This window comes from Protomyctophum parallelum (genome assembly GCF_964188405.1).
Source record: "Protomyctophum parallelum genome assembly, chromosome: 1".
NCBI classification, from domain to species: domain Eukaryota; kingdom Metazoa; phylum Chordata; class Actinopteri; order Myctophiformes; family Myctophidae; genus Protomyctophum; species Protomyctophum parallelum.
Window position 1 is genome coordinate 56,888,485 of NC_139697.1, and position 17,692 is coordinate 56,906,176.

A 17,692-nucleotide genomic window follows, 5' to 3' on the forward strand; every position below is an offset into this window, starting at 1 on the left:
CTATATATTGCAGCCACATTTACCCACCGAGTTCAGTGTCAAGAGTGACTCATTGTGAAATGTGATTGAATTTGGCTTTGAGCACAGAAGCACTTCAAACTATCCAGCCAGAATAAAACAATATTGATGAATATGACCAGTTCCATGCAGACTCAACAGACATGGAAGCCCAATTACTGCAACTTAAGCTCAATGTCATAATTTGCCATTATGATGGTGTTGTTTTGCAGAATTATTTTTGTAAACAATCGTGCAGACTAGAGCTGTATTTCCAGGTAGATTGTCTATGGATATCTACACAATATAATATAAAGTATGAAGAACATTAGCTATGTCTAGTTTGTCAGTCTGATAAGGTTAATGAATAATGATGACATGCTCCATATCATAAATGGTAAATGGTGCAATTTATATAGCGCTTTTATCCAAGGCACTTTACAGAGATTGTGCATTACATTCACCCATTATACACTCATACATCGATGGCGGGGTAAACCATGCAAGGCACCAACCAAGCACTTCAGGAGCAATTAGAGGTTCAGCGTCTTGCTCAAGGACACTTCGACACTAACTCTGGGGGGGGCCGGAATCGAACTGGGAAGCTCACGGTTCCCCTGATTCACTTCACACTACCCAGAAATACATTTCTGTTGATGTCATGTTGATTTGGTATATTTCACTTATGTATGTATGTATGTATGTAGTATGTAAATGTAAATACATTAGTTATTTTTATTATTTCGTTTTTTGACCATATCCTCATTCAGGGCTCTGAGACAGGGCTGTGAGACATCTCCGGTGTTTCCCATTTCCAACAAACATCACAAATGTCATCTGTCACTATAGGATGTCCTTCATACTGTTTTTACTCATGTGGCCCATACTATGTGTGGCAGGTAGCTGTAATAACGGAAAATATGGTAATTGGCAACAGCTGAGATATCTAAGCAGATCAGAAAACACTCATTAAAAAATGTGACTCTTGTTGGTCCTATACAGCGGCTTGTCACAGCTGTCCCGCTCACGGCAAAAACCATGCAGAACAGCCAGCCTTCTGCTGTCACACTTGCCGACGGGGGGTTTCTCGACAGAGGTGCCACTCAGCGCATAGAGGAAATGACATACTCCCCCCCCCCCCCCCCCTTCAGAAAGCACCTGCTTCATACCTGCTTCATACTGACCCAAGTCTGACTGCACTGGCAGCAGCCCCCGACCTCAACAGCTGCTTAAAGGTGACCCTGACTCCCCATGTGTGCTACTGCCATGCAATATCGTACCCTACTCTCCACATAGGTCACGACCCCTGGCCGCTGTGGAGGGAAACGGTGTGCGGATGAAGATGCGAACAGAGTCAAAGCTCAGTGAAGAACACCTGGTTCACACAGACACCTTTGTCTCTCATCGATGCTGCAGAATTCAATTATTAATGCAATCCTCCAATCGTTTTTATGTTCTTTCTTTCTTTTTTTTCTTCCTTTTTTTTTTACATCCAGGCAGACAGGGCATTTCTTCATTATATAACTGCTGTACTGAAAAGCTGGGGTGTTCAACCAAAATAATTAAGTATCTATCTCCCTATTAATCAACCTGTCTGAGCAACTGATCTGAAGTTGTACATGCCCATTATTACATCATTACCAGACGATGACATGACGGAAGATATTTTGCACTTTTCCCAAATTCAAGCTGTTTATTAGCGTTTTTTGAAACTCTGACTCTACGGCTGCGGTTTTCGCCGTTACCATGCATGCGTGGCCTGCACGTACGTGCGCATGCGTGGCCATGCGCGCCCACGGGGTCCCCAGAGAGTATACGTTAGCTCAGCATTAGCGCCATGTTGTTTACTCACTGATAATTGGAGCAGACCTGAATGTGTGTCTGTTCCGCTCCCCGGCCACAGGTGTGCGTTCTTTATGACGTGCGGGGGGGTGTGTGTGTTTGCGACGGGTTGCGCGGTCACACGCGTGTGTTCATTGTGGCTCCGCGACGCGGCAATGGGACACGCACATGTTGGAACCGTAGACTTAAGATGGGCATCGATTACAGACGTCGCCTGGATCAACGACAGGTCTGCTCCAGGTCTGCTCATGAGGGGCGCGACAACGCAAGTGTAAAAAAAAGCTCAACGCAATCTAGGTCTAGTTAGTCGTGTGCACAAACTGAGCACGTGATGGGCAATTTCACGGGACCGCGCTCACGTAATTACGCTTGCGTTGTCACCCCTCGACTTCTCCGCACGTACAGAAAGAACCACCGGTCTCATTGAAAATGAATTACTAGGCGTGTTAACGCGTCGCTGCCCATCTGAAATGACCATTAGACGGAACCGAAATTCCCCTCCCATCCACTTGTATGGAGTTTCTCACCCAGCGCATATATACTGTACTCACTGTTTTCCCATTTTGGGGCGTAAAACGGCACAGAATTGCATTCATATGAATGCACCGGACTGAAAGCATGAACGAGCACCACGTGTCATTCATGCGTGCATGCGAGTCATGAACGAGCACCGCCGCTGTCGAGTATGACAGCTTCAGTACGACGCACGTTCATGTTCTATTTCGGCTCGAGCTGCATTGCCTATATACGATCGGGCCAGCGTGTCCAGCCGCTTCAATGCTTCCTCTCGGTGGCAGAGGCTTGGTTGGAACTGTTACTGTAGCGGTTCATATCCACGATTGGGTATGGACTATAAACATAGGCCTATAGTGGGGCCTTTTAGCTTGCTATAGACATACAGACCCACCCACCCTCTTCTGTAAGTAAAGAAAAAAAAAATGTGTCTAAAAAAGTAAAAAAAAAATATTTTCAGTCTGGATTTGTGTTCTTTCGTCAGAAATAGACGTCTGCGTGAAAAGACTGGACAGACAGCATGCACAGCCACAGAACTCATTCAGGATGCTACAGTATATGTCTGTCCTACTCTTAGAATGAACATAAAGCGAAAGATGCAAGTGCTGAAAGAAATCAGTCAAAGTCAAAATGAAAGAGCGAGGGAGTGCAGAGAAGAGAGAGATAGAATTATTTGGTGGCGTGTGTGTAGTGTGTGTGTGTAGGCCTACGCGTGCGAACACATGTGTGTGCCTTTGTGTTTGTCAGGACAAAGGCAAGTTGGGAGACAAATAAATACAAATAAAAACCCTGTTCATTGAAGCTTGTAATCTGTTCACTAATGAGGAATAATATTGCTGTGCTGAAATGAGACATGAAGCGACCGCCTTCCCCCCCCCCCCCCCCCCACACACACACACACACATACGCATGCGCAGACGGATATACTCAAACCTTAACTCTCGTAGACTAGTCTAGTCTCAACAGTGTATTTTCTCATCACATTGAGCTATGTGCCCTTCTAAAACTCACAATAGAGTGCAATGGCAAACCTGGGGCCTTTTTAGCTTGCTCCATCAGTTATAACTGAACATAAATCTGCTCCATTATGGAGCTATGACTCCATCCAGCCCAAGGCCTACGATTGCTTTGTCCTCTATAACCCATTCTGACCTGAGATCAGATTCATACGAGGTTTCCGCCAGACACACACTGGTCTGATGAACCCATTCTGACCTGAGATCAGATTCTAAAAATGTCAGTCGTTCTTCGATTTTTCAAAAAATAGCAGACCTACAAGCTCGTATCGCGCCACTCGGTGGCGCGATATGAGCTTGTAGATCTGCTATTTTTAAATAGCTAAAGCATAACATGATGCCGACACCAACATGGGTGCCCGTTCAGAATGGGATAAACTTCATGTTCTGCCATGATATACTCAAACACACTGGCATCTCTCTCTTTCTCTGATACAATGAGCCTCGCCAATGTTTGGACAGTGTTAGTGTGTTACACGTGATTCTGATGTATTGGACCCGCTAAAACCACACTGCATGTTTTGGGCCATGGGGCCCAATTAACCACAACAAGTTTGAAACTATTATATTTATGTAGCCCAAACATTGGCATATACACAATTGTCATAACATTTTTTTAATATACCGGTATATATATATCAACGTCACTCTGAGCTGTTGATACATAGGCTATTTGTTGTCTATTTCAACACTAGTCCAGTCATTTCAACACTAAAATGCTCACAAAAATGTACCACAATAATATATGAAAGATACCCCATAACCATTACTCTGGAAAAGACTTAACATTTTAGCCTCCTTAAAACACCAGCACTGGCAGCTGTGAGCTAATGTCCGTAGTGCGGACACTCACAAAATGCAATAAACTGGGCGTGTTCAAGGTATGAGACTATATGAGTGTCATAATTCCAGGAGTTGTGGTCCAGTGAGTGCATAGCTATTGTCGTATCTGGACAATAATTTTATACTATATCATGCATGTGTACATTCTGTGCTAAGTCAAATGTTGGAGTCCGTCTGTCTGCAAGTTTTGAAAGCAATCACGCATAGTCAAGTACCTTGGCTGGTCAGGTGTGATAGGAAGTTAGCATACTATTGTTTCAATGAGAGGCCACTTGATTAAATCTCAGACGTCACTCTGTATGCATCTCCATGCCATTTGTATGTAAAAGTTTCAAACCACACCTAGAACCCAACTGTTTGATGGAAAACTGCATATTATAATGTCCTGTTGTAAATGGAATAGGGAGTCTTGCTTGGGCAGGCTGACCCACGGTCAGTCTGCTGTGTGCTCCGCGGCTCACCCATGGGCGCGGGAAGCGATCTGCTGTGCTGTGTACTCTCTCAATAAATACAACTCTGATGCATCTTCAATTCACCTCTCTGCGTGCTCCTTCGTCTGATCGTCTAAGGCTTTGATGCCATTGCCTGGTACTTTTCCTGCAGTTTGCTATTTAGTATAGAGAAACTCATTCAGCCTTTTTGTCTCTAGTAGTCTAGTTGTAGTTAGTGTGGTGGGTTAAAATTTACCACACTATACTGCTCTAAGCAGATCAAAGCTAGCAGCTGCACCTGGCAGGAGACAGAGCTCACAGACAGGAAGGATAACTACAGACACTGAATGCTTAGCCTCGTATATCCAGACAACTATAATCAAGCCCCGAATATCGCATTTTGAGCAGATTATGGGCCATAATAATGCAAATATAGACAGCGTGTGCGTGCACGTGGGGATTTTGGCCGTTTTTACATGGACGCGATCGGTCGTTAGCTACAAATGCAAAAAAAATGCTAATTATATATTTTCTTCCCCCGGATTACTCCCAATAACACAAATCTCCTTTTCTCGAGGGTGGCGCTTAATATTAATTTCTGCTAAGCAGCAAACTATATTATGCTTAGATGTTTGCGTGACTGTAAAGACGAAATGGAAGTGGGGAGGCTTCACTTCCGTTTTATCACTTGATCATGCTCATGATCAGAGCTTCTTTGTTCAAGACTGTATGACCGGAAACAATTGAAAATTGTGGGACGTAACAATCTGGCCACACGAGACTACTGCTCGTCTCTCCGAGCTTGTTGGTAAATTATACATTTTTGGTAAGAAATATAGGCAGTGTAGTTGCTCAATCTTGATAAATTCTACACATACAACTGCTTGTTTTAACCATTCTTTACAATATTTGCTAATTCCATATAGTATTCCATTTCTGAGATGTTGAGGGGTATACTGTATACGCCTGTAGTCCGCACCTATTTCAGAGCACAGCACATCCTGTTTGGTGCCACATAGCGGCAGTGTCAAAGTTGAACTTTCCTCAACTTTCATGCTTCACTTTTTGCTGATCTCCTGTAGCTGTGACACTCCTCTCCACAGACAATGCATTGAAACTCACCGCTTTCTCAGAACGTGGCAGCAAAATACCACTGCATGGTGTGAATTCAGAATTTGGCTCAGCGTGTACAATTAAGAAAATATTTTGGTTGGGGCATTTAGAGGTTTAGGGGTTGGGGGATAGGATTAACGTTAGTCTAATTTTTACTTAAATGCGGGCCGGTGTTGTGCAGATCTACAAGGTTGCAACATTTTGCAGGCTTGCATTATAAACTAAAGAACTACTAAAGAATTAAGGTTATAGGGATGAAATGGCCCTAGAAATTGTAAAAATGGCATTCATAAAATTGCTGTCCTATATTTGCTGAAACAGCTTTTTAGTCACTATGTAAATAGATTTGTTTTTTGATTGAACTTTGTCTAAGCATATTGTATTTCTTCGACTGTGGGTGGATTCACCTATTCTTTGGTAACACTCAGCATCTAGCATTTTTTGAGCACATCAGCACGATATTTTCAGCAAATTAATTGTCAAAAACAAGACAGGGTCTAATAACAGCATGGCTTGCCTAGCTGTAGCTATGTATAGGACGTAGGTGCACAGTTTGTGAATGAAGCACATGCTGCTAATGTGTGTGTGTGTGTGTGTGTGTGTGTGTGTGTGTGTGTGTGTGTGTGTGTGTGTGTGTGTGTGTGTGCGTGTGCGTGTGCATGTGCATGTGCGTCTGCGTTGTGTGTTGTGTTTTTCACTGTGTTTTAGAGTGCACAGCCAGCAGGTCAGCATGATGACATGACATCAAAGGCTTCTTGAATCCCTCCTTTCATTCCCGTTGTGTCCTTCTTGTGGTGACTCATCCATCCAGGTAAAGATCTGGGGTAGGAAAGAAATAACCAGATCATCACTGCATGGAGGAGAGGAGAGGAGAGGAGAGGAGAGGAGAGGAGAGGAGAGGAGAGGAGAGGAGAGGAGAGGAGAGGAGAGGAGAGGAGAGGAACAAAAGAAAACAAGCAATTTATATAGTGCTTTTCCAGATACTCAACATCGCTATACAAAACAAAAAAACAAGATGTTGACGAGGCTAAAACCTTGCAGATAGGGTGTATGACTAGAGGCCAAAGAGTGTTTGGAGAGACCAAATTTAGCTGGAGGGAACCTTACCTCAGAAAGAAGCCCATGGTATGGAGCCAGAACAGTCTCAAAAGTCTCACAGTCACGATCACAGATTTTGTATCCACAAGTTCAGATTTGTGTTTTGTATCTGTATTTCACATCTGTGTTTTGGATCCGTGTTTCACATCTGTGTTTTGTATCTGTATTTCACATCTGTGTTTTGGATCCGTGTTTCACATCTGTTTTGTATAAATTTGTTTTCAAATTTGTGTTTTGTATTTGTGTTTCACTATACAGTTTACACTTAAGCTTTGCAAAAAATATGAATATTTACAAACAAAGAAAGAATCTACAAATTATGTTTTTTTCCCCCCACACACGTCATATAAATCCACAAACGCTTTGTGTGCATGTGCAAACTTCTTCTCTGTGCTGTGGTGAATATGCTGAAACTCTGCTGCTTACTTTTGAGACTCTTCTAACGTTGGGCGGTAACGAATGTCATCATTGGCTGAGGGAATCTGTCAATCATTCTTATTGACAGATTCCTCTGCCAATCAGATCGGTCCACCTTCAGCCAATCCTAGGGCTCCTTACATTGTCTCCTCCAATCAAATGGTTGCAGACTTCGCACTTCCTTGTTCACAACTAGAACGAATAAGAAGGATAGTGCACGGAGGCGCGGCCTAGGCTCCTGCGGGAGGTTTGCACATGCTCAGTGTAAACAGGAACTGCGATGATGGAGTGTTCCAGCAGAGGTGCTAGATAGAAAGCTCATAACTTGTGATGTAAATAATGAGATCTAGAACAGTTGAGAATTAAACAGCAGCCACCCTTCCCTTTTCAAATGTTTTGTATCATCCACAGCACTTGAATAACAGTATCCATGTTCCTTTGTCATTTCACAAAAATAAAAGTTTGACACATGTACTAAAGAACATGGAAAATCCACAAAAGAAAATATTCAAAAACATTAACATTTAGTGAATGTACTTGTCCTTTATCTTTCAGTCTGTTATACACAACATTTTTTCCACAGTTATGAAATTGATATACTTTTTAAAATAAAGTATTCTCTTTTTGTGATAAACTTTTTATTATTTCAGTTCAGTGTCAGCAACTCGCATGCACCTCTAGCACCTCTGTTGGAACACTCCATCTTCGCAGTTCCTGTTTACACTGAGCATGTGCAAACCTCCCGCAGGAGCCTAGGCCGTGCCTCCGTGCACCATCCTTCTTATTCATTCTAGCTGGATGAAATACTCCGACCTGTTTTAAGATTTATAGTGATTCTTCAACTTTATTTTCTTCATTTTCACAGTTTTGGACGCATTATTAATGTAACTGACCATTCAGTTTTTTTGTATACTGTTTTGAGAAATGCCCTTTGACTTACTGTTACAATGCATTGCAATGTGAGCTTGTAGATCGGCTATTTTTGGCAAAGAAATCAGTAAAAGAATAGTCTTGTAGAGCAGTGGTTCCCAAAGTGGGGTCCGGGGACCCCCAGAGGTCCTTGAGGGAGTTCCAGGGAGGCCCCAGCTAATGATAGTTTGGAATCAAATGAACCCTTAGTGTGAGTTTATTTGTTTAACAAGTAACAGGCAATGTAAAAATAGATTCTGAATGTCACCCTTGCAAGCCGAAATTGCTCAGTTGGGAGAGCGTTAGACTGAAGATCTAAAGGTCCCTGGTTCAATCCCGGGTTTCGGCATGTGAAATGAGGTACAGAAAAACGTGTTACTCCCAGGCTGATCTCACTGGGGGGAAAACTGTATGAGTTTATTTGTTTAAGAAGTAACAAGTGACAGTCAATGTAAAAAAATAATTCTCGATGTGACTCTTTAAAGCCAAAATAGCTCAGTTGGGAAAGTGTTGGACTGAAGATCTAAAGGTCCCTGTTTCAAACCTGGGTTTCAGCAGGTGAAATGAGGTACAGAAAACCATGTGACTCCCAGGCTGATCTCACTGAGAGAAAAACTATATGACTTTATTTGTTTAAGAAGTAACAAGTGACAGTCAATGTAAAAAATAAATTCTCGATGTGACTCTTTAAAGCCAAAATAGCTCAGTTGGGAAAGTGTTGGACTGAAGATCCAAAGGTCCCTGGTTCAATCCTGTGTTTCGGCAGTTGAAATGAGATTGTAATGTAGGTTGTCTGGAGATTGTAGGTTCAAACCCCACTCAACTATTTACTGTGCCACTTTACTTTCCACACTGACATCAAGTAGCACAGATGTGTTAGAACATTGGCCATATGATCGGGAGATGGTAAGTTCCAACCCCACTCAAGTTTTTACGTTCAAGAAACATTTCAGAAACAAAACAAACAAAAAAGCATTGTGAATTGTCTGGAACCAGTGGCTCAATGTGTTAGAATGCTGCCACATGATAGGGAGATGGTGAGTTCAAGCCCCACTCAAGTCTTTACTTTGAAGACCAATTTCAGGAGAACAAAACAAACAAAAAAGCAGTGTGAGTTGTCTGGAACCAGTGGCTCATTGTGTTAGAACACTGGCCACATGATCGGGAGATGGTGAGTTCCAACCCCACTCAAGTTTTTACTTTCAAATCCAATTTCAGGAGAACAAAACAAACAAAAAAGCAGTGTGAATTGTCTGGAACCAGTGGCTCAGTGTGTTAGAACGCTACCACATGATCGGGAGATGGTGAGTTCAAGCCCCACCCAAGTCTTTACTTTGAAGACAAATTTCAGGAGAACAAAACAAACAAAATAGCAGTGTGAGTTGTCTGGAACCAGTGGCTCATTGTTTTAGAACACTGGCCACATGATCGGGAGATGGTGAGTTCAAACCCCACTCAAGTTTTTACTTTCAAGACCAATTTCAGAAGAACAAAAAAAAACAAAAAAGCAGTGTGAATTGTCTGGATCCAGTGGCTCAGTGTGTTAGAACACTGCCACATGATAGGGAGATGGTGAGTTCAAACCCCACTCAAGTCTTTACTTTCAAGACCGATTTACAGAAGAACAAAACAAACAAAAAAGCAGTGAGAATTGTCTGGAACCAGTGGCTCAGTGTGTTAGAATAGTGCCACATGATCTGGAGATGGTGAGTTCTAGCCCCACTCAAGTCTTTACTTTCAAGAGCAATTTCAGGAGAACAAAACAAACAAAAAAGTAGTGTGAATTGTCTGGAACCAGTGGCTCAGTGTGTTAGAATGCTGCTACATGATCGGAAGATGGTGAGTTCAAACCCCACTCAAGTCTTTACTTTCAAGACCGATTTACAGAAGAACAAAACAAACAAAAAAGCAGTGAGAATTGTCTGGAACCAGTGGCTCAGTGTGTTAGAATACTGCCACATGATCTGGAGATGGTGGGTTCAAGCCCCACCCAAGTCTTTACTTTCAAGAGCAATTTCAGAAGAACAAAACAAACAATAAAGCACTGTGAATTGTCTGGAACCAGTGGCTCAGTGTGTTAGAACGCTGCCACATGATAGGGAGATGGTGAGTTCAAGCCCCACTCAAGTCTTTACTTTCAATACCAATTTCAGAAGAACAAAACAAACAAAAAAGAATTGTGAATTGTCTGGATCCAGTGGCTCATTGTGTTATAACACTGGCCACATGATCGGGAGATAGTGGGTTCAAACCACACTCAAGTTCAAACAAGAAAATGAAGGGTTCAATCCCACCCCAGTCTTTACTGTGACACTTTGCTTTCCACAATGACATCAAGTAGCACAGAAAAGGTGTGTTATAATAACCAGCAGTTAGCTCAGTGTGATGAGTGGCTATGCTTGTGATCCACAGGTCCATGTTCAAATACCACATTCGTCATGTAACACTTTGCTTTGCACACTGGCTTTCAGAAGGACAACTTTAAAGCAGCACAGAAATTCCACATGATTGTGTGCCAGGAAGTGGCCCAGCGGATAAGTCAGATGATATCCGTAGTATACCTAGTAGAAGTGTGCCGGTTCAAACCCGACATACTCCTAGTAGGGCGGTGATGGTTCAAATCACCGACACCTAGAGTAGAAGTGACCCAGTGGATAAATGATATCCATATATAGGTTTTATTTAAAACTTTAAACGACATTCTTGACGTCCCCCAGCCTGTCTGTCTAGATGCTTCCCCTGAAAGATGTGAGCTCTTTTTAACGTTTTTTATGGAAAAAGTAGCTAACATTAGGGCTAGCATCCCTACTCCGACGCATGACCCGTCAACTGCTGTCATCTGCCCCGCCATTTTGAGCCACTTTGAGCCTGTGTCTCTTATTCAGCTAGAGGAAATTATTTCCCAAATAAAACCGACTGGCTCCCCCTTAGACATCCTTCCCCCTCGGCTGGCTAAAGAGACCAGTGGTGCTACAGGGCCGGATCTCCTATTGATCATAAACCAGTGCCTGGCAGGTGATGTACCAGCTGTTTTTAAACATGCTGTGGTACAGCCGCTGCTTAAAAAGCACAATCTTGACCCCTCTGTCCTATCCAACTTTCGGCCTATTTCCAAGCTCCCATTTAATTCCAAAGTTTTGGAAAAATGTGCCCTGGCCCAACTGATGCCCCATTTGAACACACATGGCATTCTGGAAGTGTTCCAGTCCGGGTACAAAGCCCTCCACAGCACCGAGACTGCACTGTTAAGAATCTTTAATGACATCTTTTTGGCTACTGATTCTGGTGACTCTCTCATTCTGGTGCTCTTGGATTTGACACTGTAGATTACAGTATCTTGCTCTCTCGTTTGGAGCACTGGGTTGGCATTAAAGGGCCAGCACTAGAGTTCTTTAGATCTTACTTGTCAGGGAGAAGTTTCCGTGTCACCCTAGGGGATGCCACATCCACCACAGCATCCCTCCATTGTGGAGTGCCACAGGGCTCTATTCTTGGACCAATTCTGTTCATGTTGTATCTGCTCCCCCTAGGATCCATTTTTCGGAAACACGGTGTTTCTTTCCATTGTTACGCTGATGACAGCCAAATTTATTTGCCTCTAAAGCGTAACAATCCTGACTCTTTGAAACCACTCCTTGCTTGCCTCGAGGATGTAAAAGCATGGCTGGCTTTAAACTTCCTAAACTTCAATGACAGCAAAACTGAAGTTATGGTGTTTGGGCCCACACAAGCACATGTGTCCCCTCCTGGTGTTTTAGGCCCCCTTGAGCCCTTCTTGAAGCCTACTGCCACCAATCTAGGTTTCAAAATCGACTCTGACCTAAAGATGGACAAACAAATAAATGAAGTAGTAAGAAAGAGCTTCTTCCAGCTTAGGAGGCTATCTAAGGTTAAGTCTTGTCTATCCCGCTCTGTGTTTGAAACTGTAATTCATGCTTTCATGACTTCCCTCCTTGACTACTGTAATGCCCTGTATATTGGAGTAAACCAGGTTTCCATATCTCGATTACAACTAGTCCAGAATGCAGCTGCTAGGTTACTTACAGGCACACGTAAGCGAGACCACATCAGCCCTGTACTAGCCTCCCTCCACTGGCTTCCTGTGCGATACAGGATTGACTTCAAAGTATTGCTCTTTGTCTTTAAGTGTCTAAATGGTTTGGCACCCATTTATTTATCTGAACTGCTGAAACCCTATGCTCCGACACGGACGCTCAGGTCCTCTGACCAGCTTCTCCTGGTGGTTCCTAAAACCAAGCTGAAGCTCAGAGGTTATCGAGCTTTTGCAGTGGCAGCTCCCAAGCTCTGGAATGAGCTGCCTCTGCACACAAGACAAGCCCCCACCCTCCAGGTGTTTAAGTCACGCCTCAAGACTTACCTTTATTCCTTGGCTTTTCCAAGCACAGTATGAGATGTTTGATGTTTAACGTGACACTGTGCATGTTGTTTGTGGTTGTTTTGTGGTTTTTAAATGAAGTTGTTTTTTAATGTTGAAGTTGTTTTTTAATGTTTTACTGTAAAGCACTTTGGTACAACGTTGTTGTTTTAAAATGTGCTATATAAATAAAGATGGTATGGTATGGTATGGTATATATAGAATACTAGAAGTATGCCGGCCGACATACTCCTAGTAGGATGTAGGTAGTAGGTAGAAGTGTGTGCAGTTAAGAGCCCTGGTTGATAAATCAGATAATATCCATAGAATACCTAGTAGAAGTCTGCCTGTTCAAACCTGACATAGGACGGTGCTGGTTCAAATCACCATGACCTAGAGTAGGTAAGACTGTGTGCCGTTAAGTGGCCCGGTGGATAAATCAGATAATATTCATAAAATTCCTAGTAGGATAGTGCTGGTTCAAATCACCATCACCTAGACTAGGTAGGGGGTCAGGTAAGAGTATGTAGGGGCAGAGCAGGTTGAGGGGTAGATAGGGGGAGAGTAGGTGAGGGGCTCAGGTAGGGGGAGAATAGGTGAGGGGGCCCCAGGCAGGGAGAGAGTAGGTGAGGGGGGGTCAGGCAGGAGGAGAGTAGGTGAGGGGGAGGGTCAGCTGAATAATAAAAAGTGTGAATGTAGTTTCTAGGTGAAAGTGACTTTTGACGTGCCTATAGAGCTGCCATTGAGCCCCATGTTAAATGTCTCAAATTTGAAAGCACTATATTTCTAAAACTATGAAACATTATAAAGATTCCTTTTCAGGCAAACATGTCCACCGTAAGATGAACCTAAGTAGGCTAGAATGGGGTTGCTAGGTGTAAGTATGTAGGACTAGCCAAAGTTTGTGCTATTGCCATAGAGAATGCATTGGGCGTTTAAGTTAAATAACTCATAAACTACGAAACATAAAAATAAAGTTCCAGCATGTGTCTCCACAGGAAGCTGAATAATAAAAAGTGTGAATGGAGTTTCTAGGTGAAAGTGACTTTTGACGTGCCTATAGAGCTGCCATTGAGCCCCATGTTAAATGTCTCAAATTTGAAAGCACTATATTTCTAAAACTATGAAACATTTCAAAGATTCCACCGTAAGATGAACCTAAGTAGGCTAGAATGGGGTTGCTAGGTGTAAGTATGTAGGACTAGTAGCATGCCAAAGTTTGTGCTATTGCCATAGAGAATGCATTGTGTTGCGGAGGATGAGAGGAATGCTCTCATCCTCCGCAACACCCATTCTCATACATCGCTATACACTGCGAGGATATGGGCTATAGCCCATATCGTACGGCATACTATACTGTAGCACGCCGTTTTTCATCATTTTTGAGGATTTGAAAAAAATGAAAAAATGAAAAAATGAAAAAAACGATGGGTTATAGCCCATCGTTTTTTGAATTTTAGATTTTTTTAATCCTCGTTTTTCATCATTTTGGACGATGGCCCATATCGTACGGCATACTATAGCACGCCGTTTTTCATCATTTTTGAGGATTTGGAAAAAATAAAAAAATGAAAAAATAAAAACGATGGGTTATAGCCCATCGTTTTTTTAATTTTAGATTTTTTTTTAATCCTCGTTTTTCATCATTTTGGACCATAGCGTACGGCATACTATAGCACGCCGTTTTTCATCATTTTTGCCATTGAGCCCCATTGTAAATTTGGAAGCACTATATTTCTAAAACTATGAAACATTTCAAAGATTCCTTTTCAGGCAAACATGTCCACCGTAAGATGAACCTAAGTAGGCTAGAATGGGGTTGCTAGGTGTAAGTATGTAGGACTAGTAGCATGCCAACGTTTGTGCTATTGCCATAGATAATGCATTGTGTTGCGGAGGATGAGAGGAATGCTCTCATCCTCCGCAACACCCATTCTCATACATCGCTATACACTGCGAGGATATGGGCTATAGCCCATATCGTACGGCATACTATACTGTAGCACGCCGTTTTTCATCATTTTTGAGGATTTGAAAAAAATGAAAAAATGAAAAAAACGATGGGTTATAGCCCATCGTTTTTTGAATTTTAGATTTTTTTTAATCCTCGTTTTTCATCATTTTGGACGATGGCCCATATCGTACGGCATACTATAGCACGCCGTTTTTCATCATTTTTGAGGATTTGAAAAAAAAAGAAAAAATGAAAGAAAAAAAAACGATGGGTTATAGCCCATCGTTTTTTGAATTTTAGATTTTTTTTTAATCCTCGTTTTTCATCATTTTGGACCATAGCGTACGGCATACTATAGCACGCCGTTTTTCATCATTTTTGCCATTGAGCCCCATTGTAAATTTGGAAGCACTATATTTCTAAAACTATGAAACATTTCAAAGATTCCTTTTCAGGCAAACATGTCCACTGTAAGATGAACCTAAGTAGGCTAGAATGGGGTTGCTAGGTGTAAGTATGTAGGACTAGTAGCATGCCAAAGTTTGTGCTATTGCCATAGAGAATGCATTGGGCGTTTAAGTTAAATAACTCATAAACTACAAAACATAAAAATAAAAAAAAGTTCCAGCATGTGTCTCCACAGTAAGCTGAATAATAAAAAGTGTGAATCGAGTTTCTAGGTGAAAGTGACTTTTGACGTGCCTATAGAGCTGCCATTGAGCCCAATGTTAAATGTCTCAAATTTGAAAGCACTATATTTCTAAAACTATGAAACATTTCAAAGATTCCTTTTCAGGCAAACATGTCCACCGTAAGATGAACCTAAGTAGGCTAGAATGGGGTTGCTAGGTGTAAGTATGTAGGACTAGTAGCATGCCAAAGTTTGTGCTATTGCCATAGAGAATGCATTGGGCGTTTAACACTACGAAGTCTGAAAAATTTTCACTACTACTCAGTCGGCTGAACGGTCAGGGGGACCGTGTTTTTGGTGCGATTTGATTGGCCACTCTCTCCCCCACTCGTCCCTCTCCAGCTGGAGAAGACATTGTTCAAGCCTGCATCCCATTTCCAACGAATTAAATCATAATATGTTTCTTAACACATGTTTTCACTCCTAAAATGTATAAAACTAATAATACATGTGAAAAATATATATTTTGCCGTTGCCCGTTAGTACTATATTGCAACATAGCCATGGAAGAGTGTCGCGTTGCTGCCTTTTGTTGTTCTTTTTTTCCTTCCAAAAGAGCAAGATCACTTGTCTTTTCTTGTGTGTTATCGATGTAATTAATATATGTGACCCCACGCGATGTACAGACTGCTTGACTAGGCATGTAAACATGACATAATTGTATTAATGTTTAAGTGTAATGATGTTATTGACCGGATTGTCCGTAGTCCTCCAGCCGTTAGCTTACAGTTGCTAATATTATAAGCTAACAACATTACTAAAGCCAATGTATTGCATTAAATGCGGACCTGTCCGCGGTAAATTACTTATACAAGTGAGTCGCGTTATATTTACCTAAATTACCAGCCAAAGTACATTCCAAATAAACAATTATTAGCCACGTTATCTTGTTATATCAGTTTAATTAATAAAAAACATCGCATTTGTCGTTCAAATACGGCCGTTAGCACTGTGAATTCAACATCCGGTGAGGAGAGGATACGGATCGTGTATGTATTGTGTATGGAAATCAGCGCATACAGTGGGGGTGCCGTGTCATTAGTCAGAAGGTTCATTGTTCCGAAATTACTATCCCTATCTCTAAACCTAACCTAAACCTAACCGCAAGCACGGGAGCAAACCTAAACCTAACCGCAAGCACGGGAGCAGTGCATGTTCGGACTAACGGGACTTCGGATCTATGGGCAGTTTCCACAGTGGGTGGGCTTTAGACCGGATGTAAGCCTTGCACACTAAATAGACATTTACATGCTTCCCTGATAACAATGATAATAATCATTGTATTCATATTCCTATTATCTTATCAAAATAATAAACAAATTCCAAGTTAATTAACCAGCCAAACGTATATGATTTAATTTGTTGGACATGGAATGCAGGCTTGAACAACAACAATGCCGTCTCTAGCTGTCTGTTTGTGTGTTATTTCTTTTTCTCCACCCCTTTTCTTTCAATCATAACTCGCTCATTTTTTGCTCATTTAAAAACATTCAAAATACCATGGAAACTGTGGAATTGGGGCTTTCATTTGGTATATAAATCGGTTGTGTAGGCGCTCTCTACGAAACGATATCAAGTGAAAAGGAAATGTCGGGGAATCACCATTAACACCATTATCAAGCAGCGCAAACAAAAGACGAGTGGGGGAGAAAGGGGGACGGCGGTCGATTGTGCCGATTATAGTCAGACTGAGTAAGAGATATATGCCTAAAATCCTATTTACAAAACGTTTCAAATGGGGGAAAAAACAGAGATGATTTCAATCGAATATTTAGACAAAGTCATGCAAGGGGAACTTTCTCTGGACTCCATGGGCTAATAAAATAAACGTTGAAATCTCAAATTCGGTCAGAACGGCTGCTCAGACTTCCTAGTGTTAAGTTAAATAACTCATAAACTACAAAACATGAAAATAAAAAAAAGTTCCAGCATGTGTCTCCACAGTAAGCTGAATAATAAAAAGTGTGAATCGAGTTTCTAGGTGAAAGTGACTTTTGACGTGCCTATAGAGCTGCCATTGAGCCCAATGTTAAATGTCTCAAATTTGAAAGCACTATATTTCTAAAACTATGAAACATTTCAAAGATTCCTTTTCAGGCAAACATGTCCACCGTAATAAGTAGGCTAGAATGGGGTTGCTAGGTGTAAGTATGTAGGACTAGTAGCATGCCAAAGTTTGTGCTATTGCCATAGAGAATGCATTGGGCGTTTAAGTTAAATAACTCATAAACTACAAAACATAAAAATAAAAAAAAGTCCCAGCATGTGTCTCCACAGTAAGCTGAATAATAAAAAGTGTGAATCGAGTTTCTAGGTGAAAGTGACTATTGACGTGCCTATAGAGCTGCCATTGAGCCCAATGTTAAATGTCTCAAATTTGAAAGCACTATATTTCTAAAACTATGAAACATTTCAAAGATTCCTTTTCAGGCAAACATGTCCACCGTAAGATGAACCTAAGTAGGCTAGAATGGGGTTGCTAGGTGTAAGTAT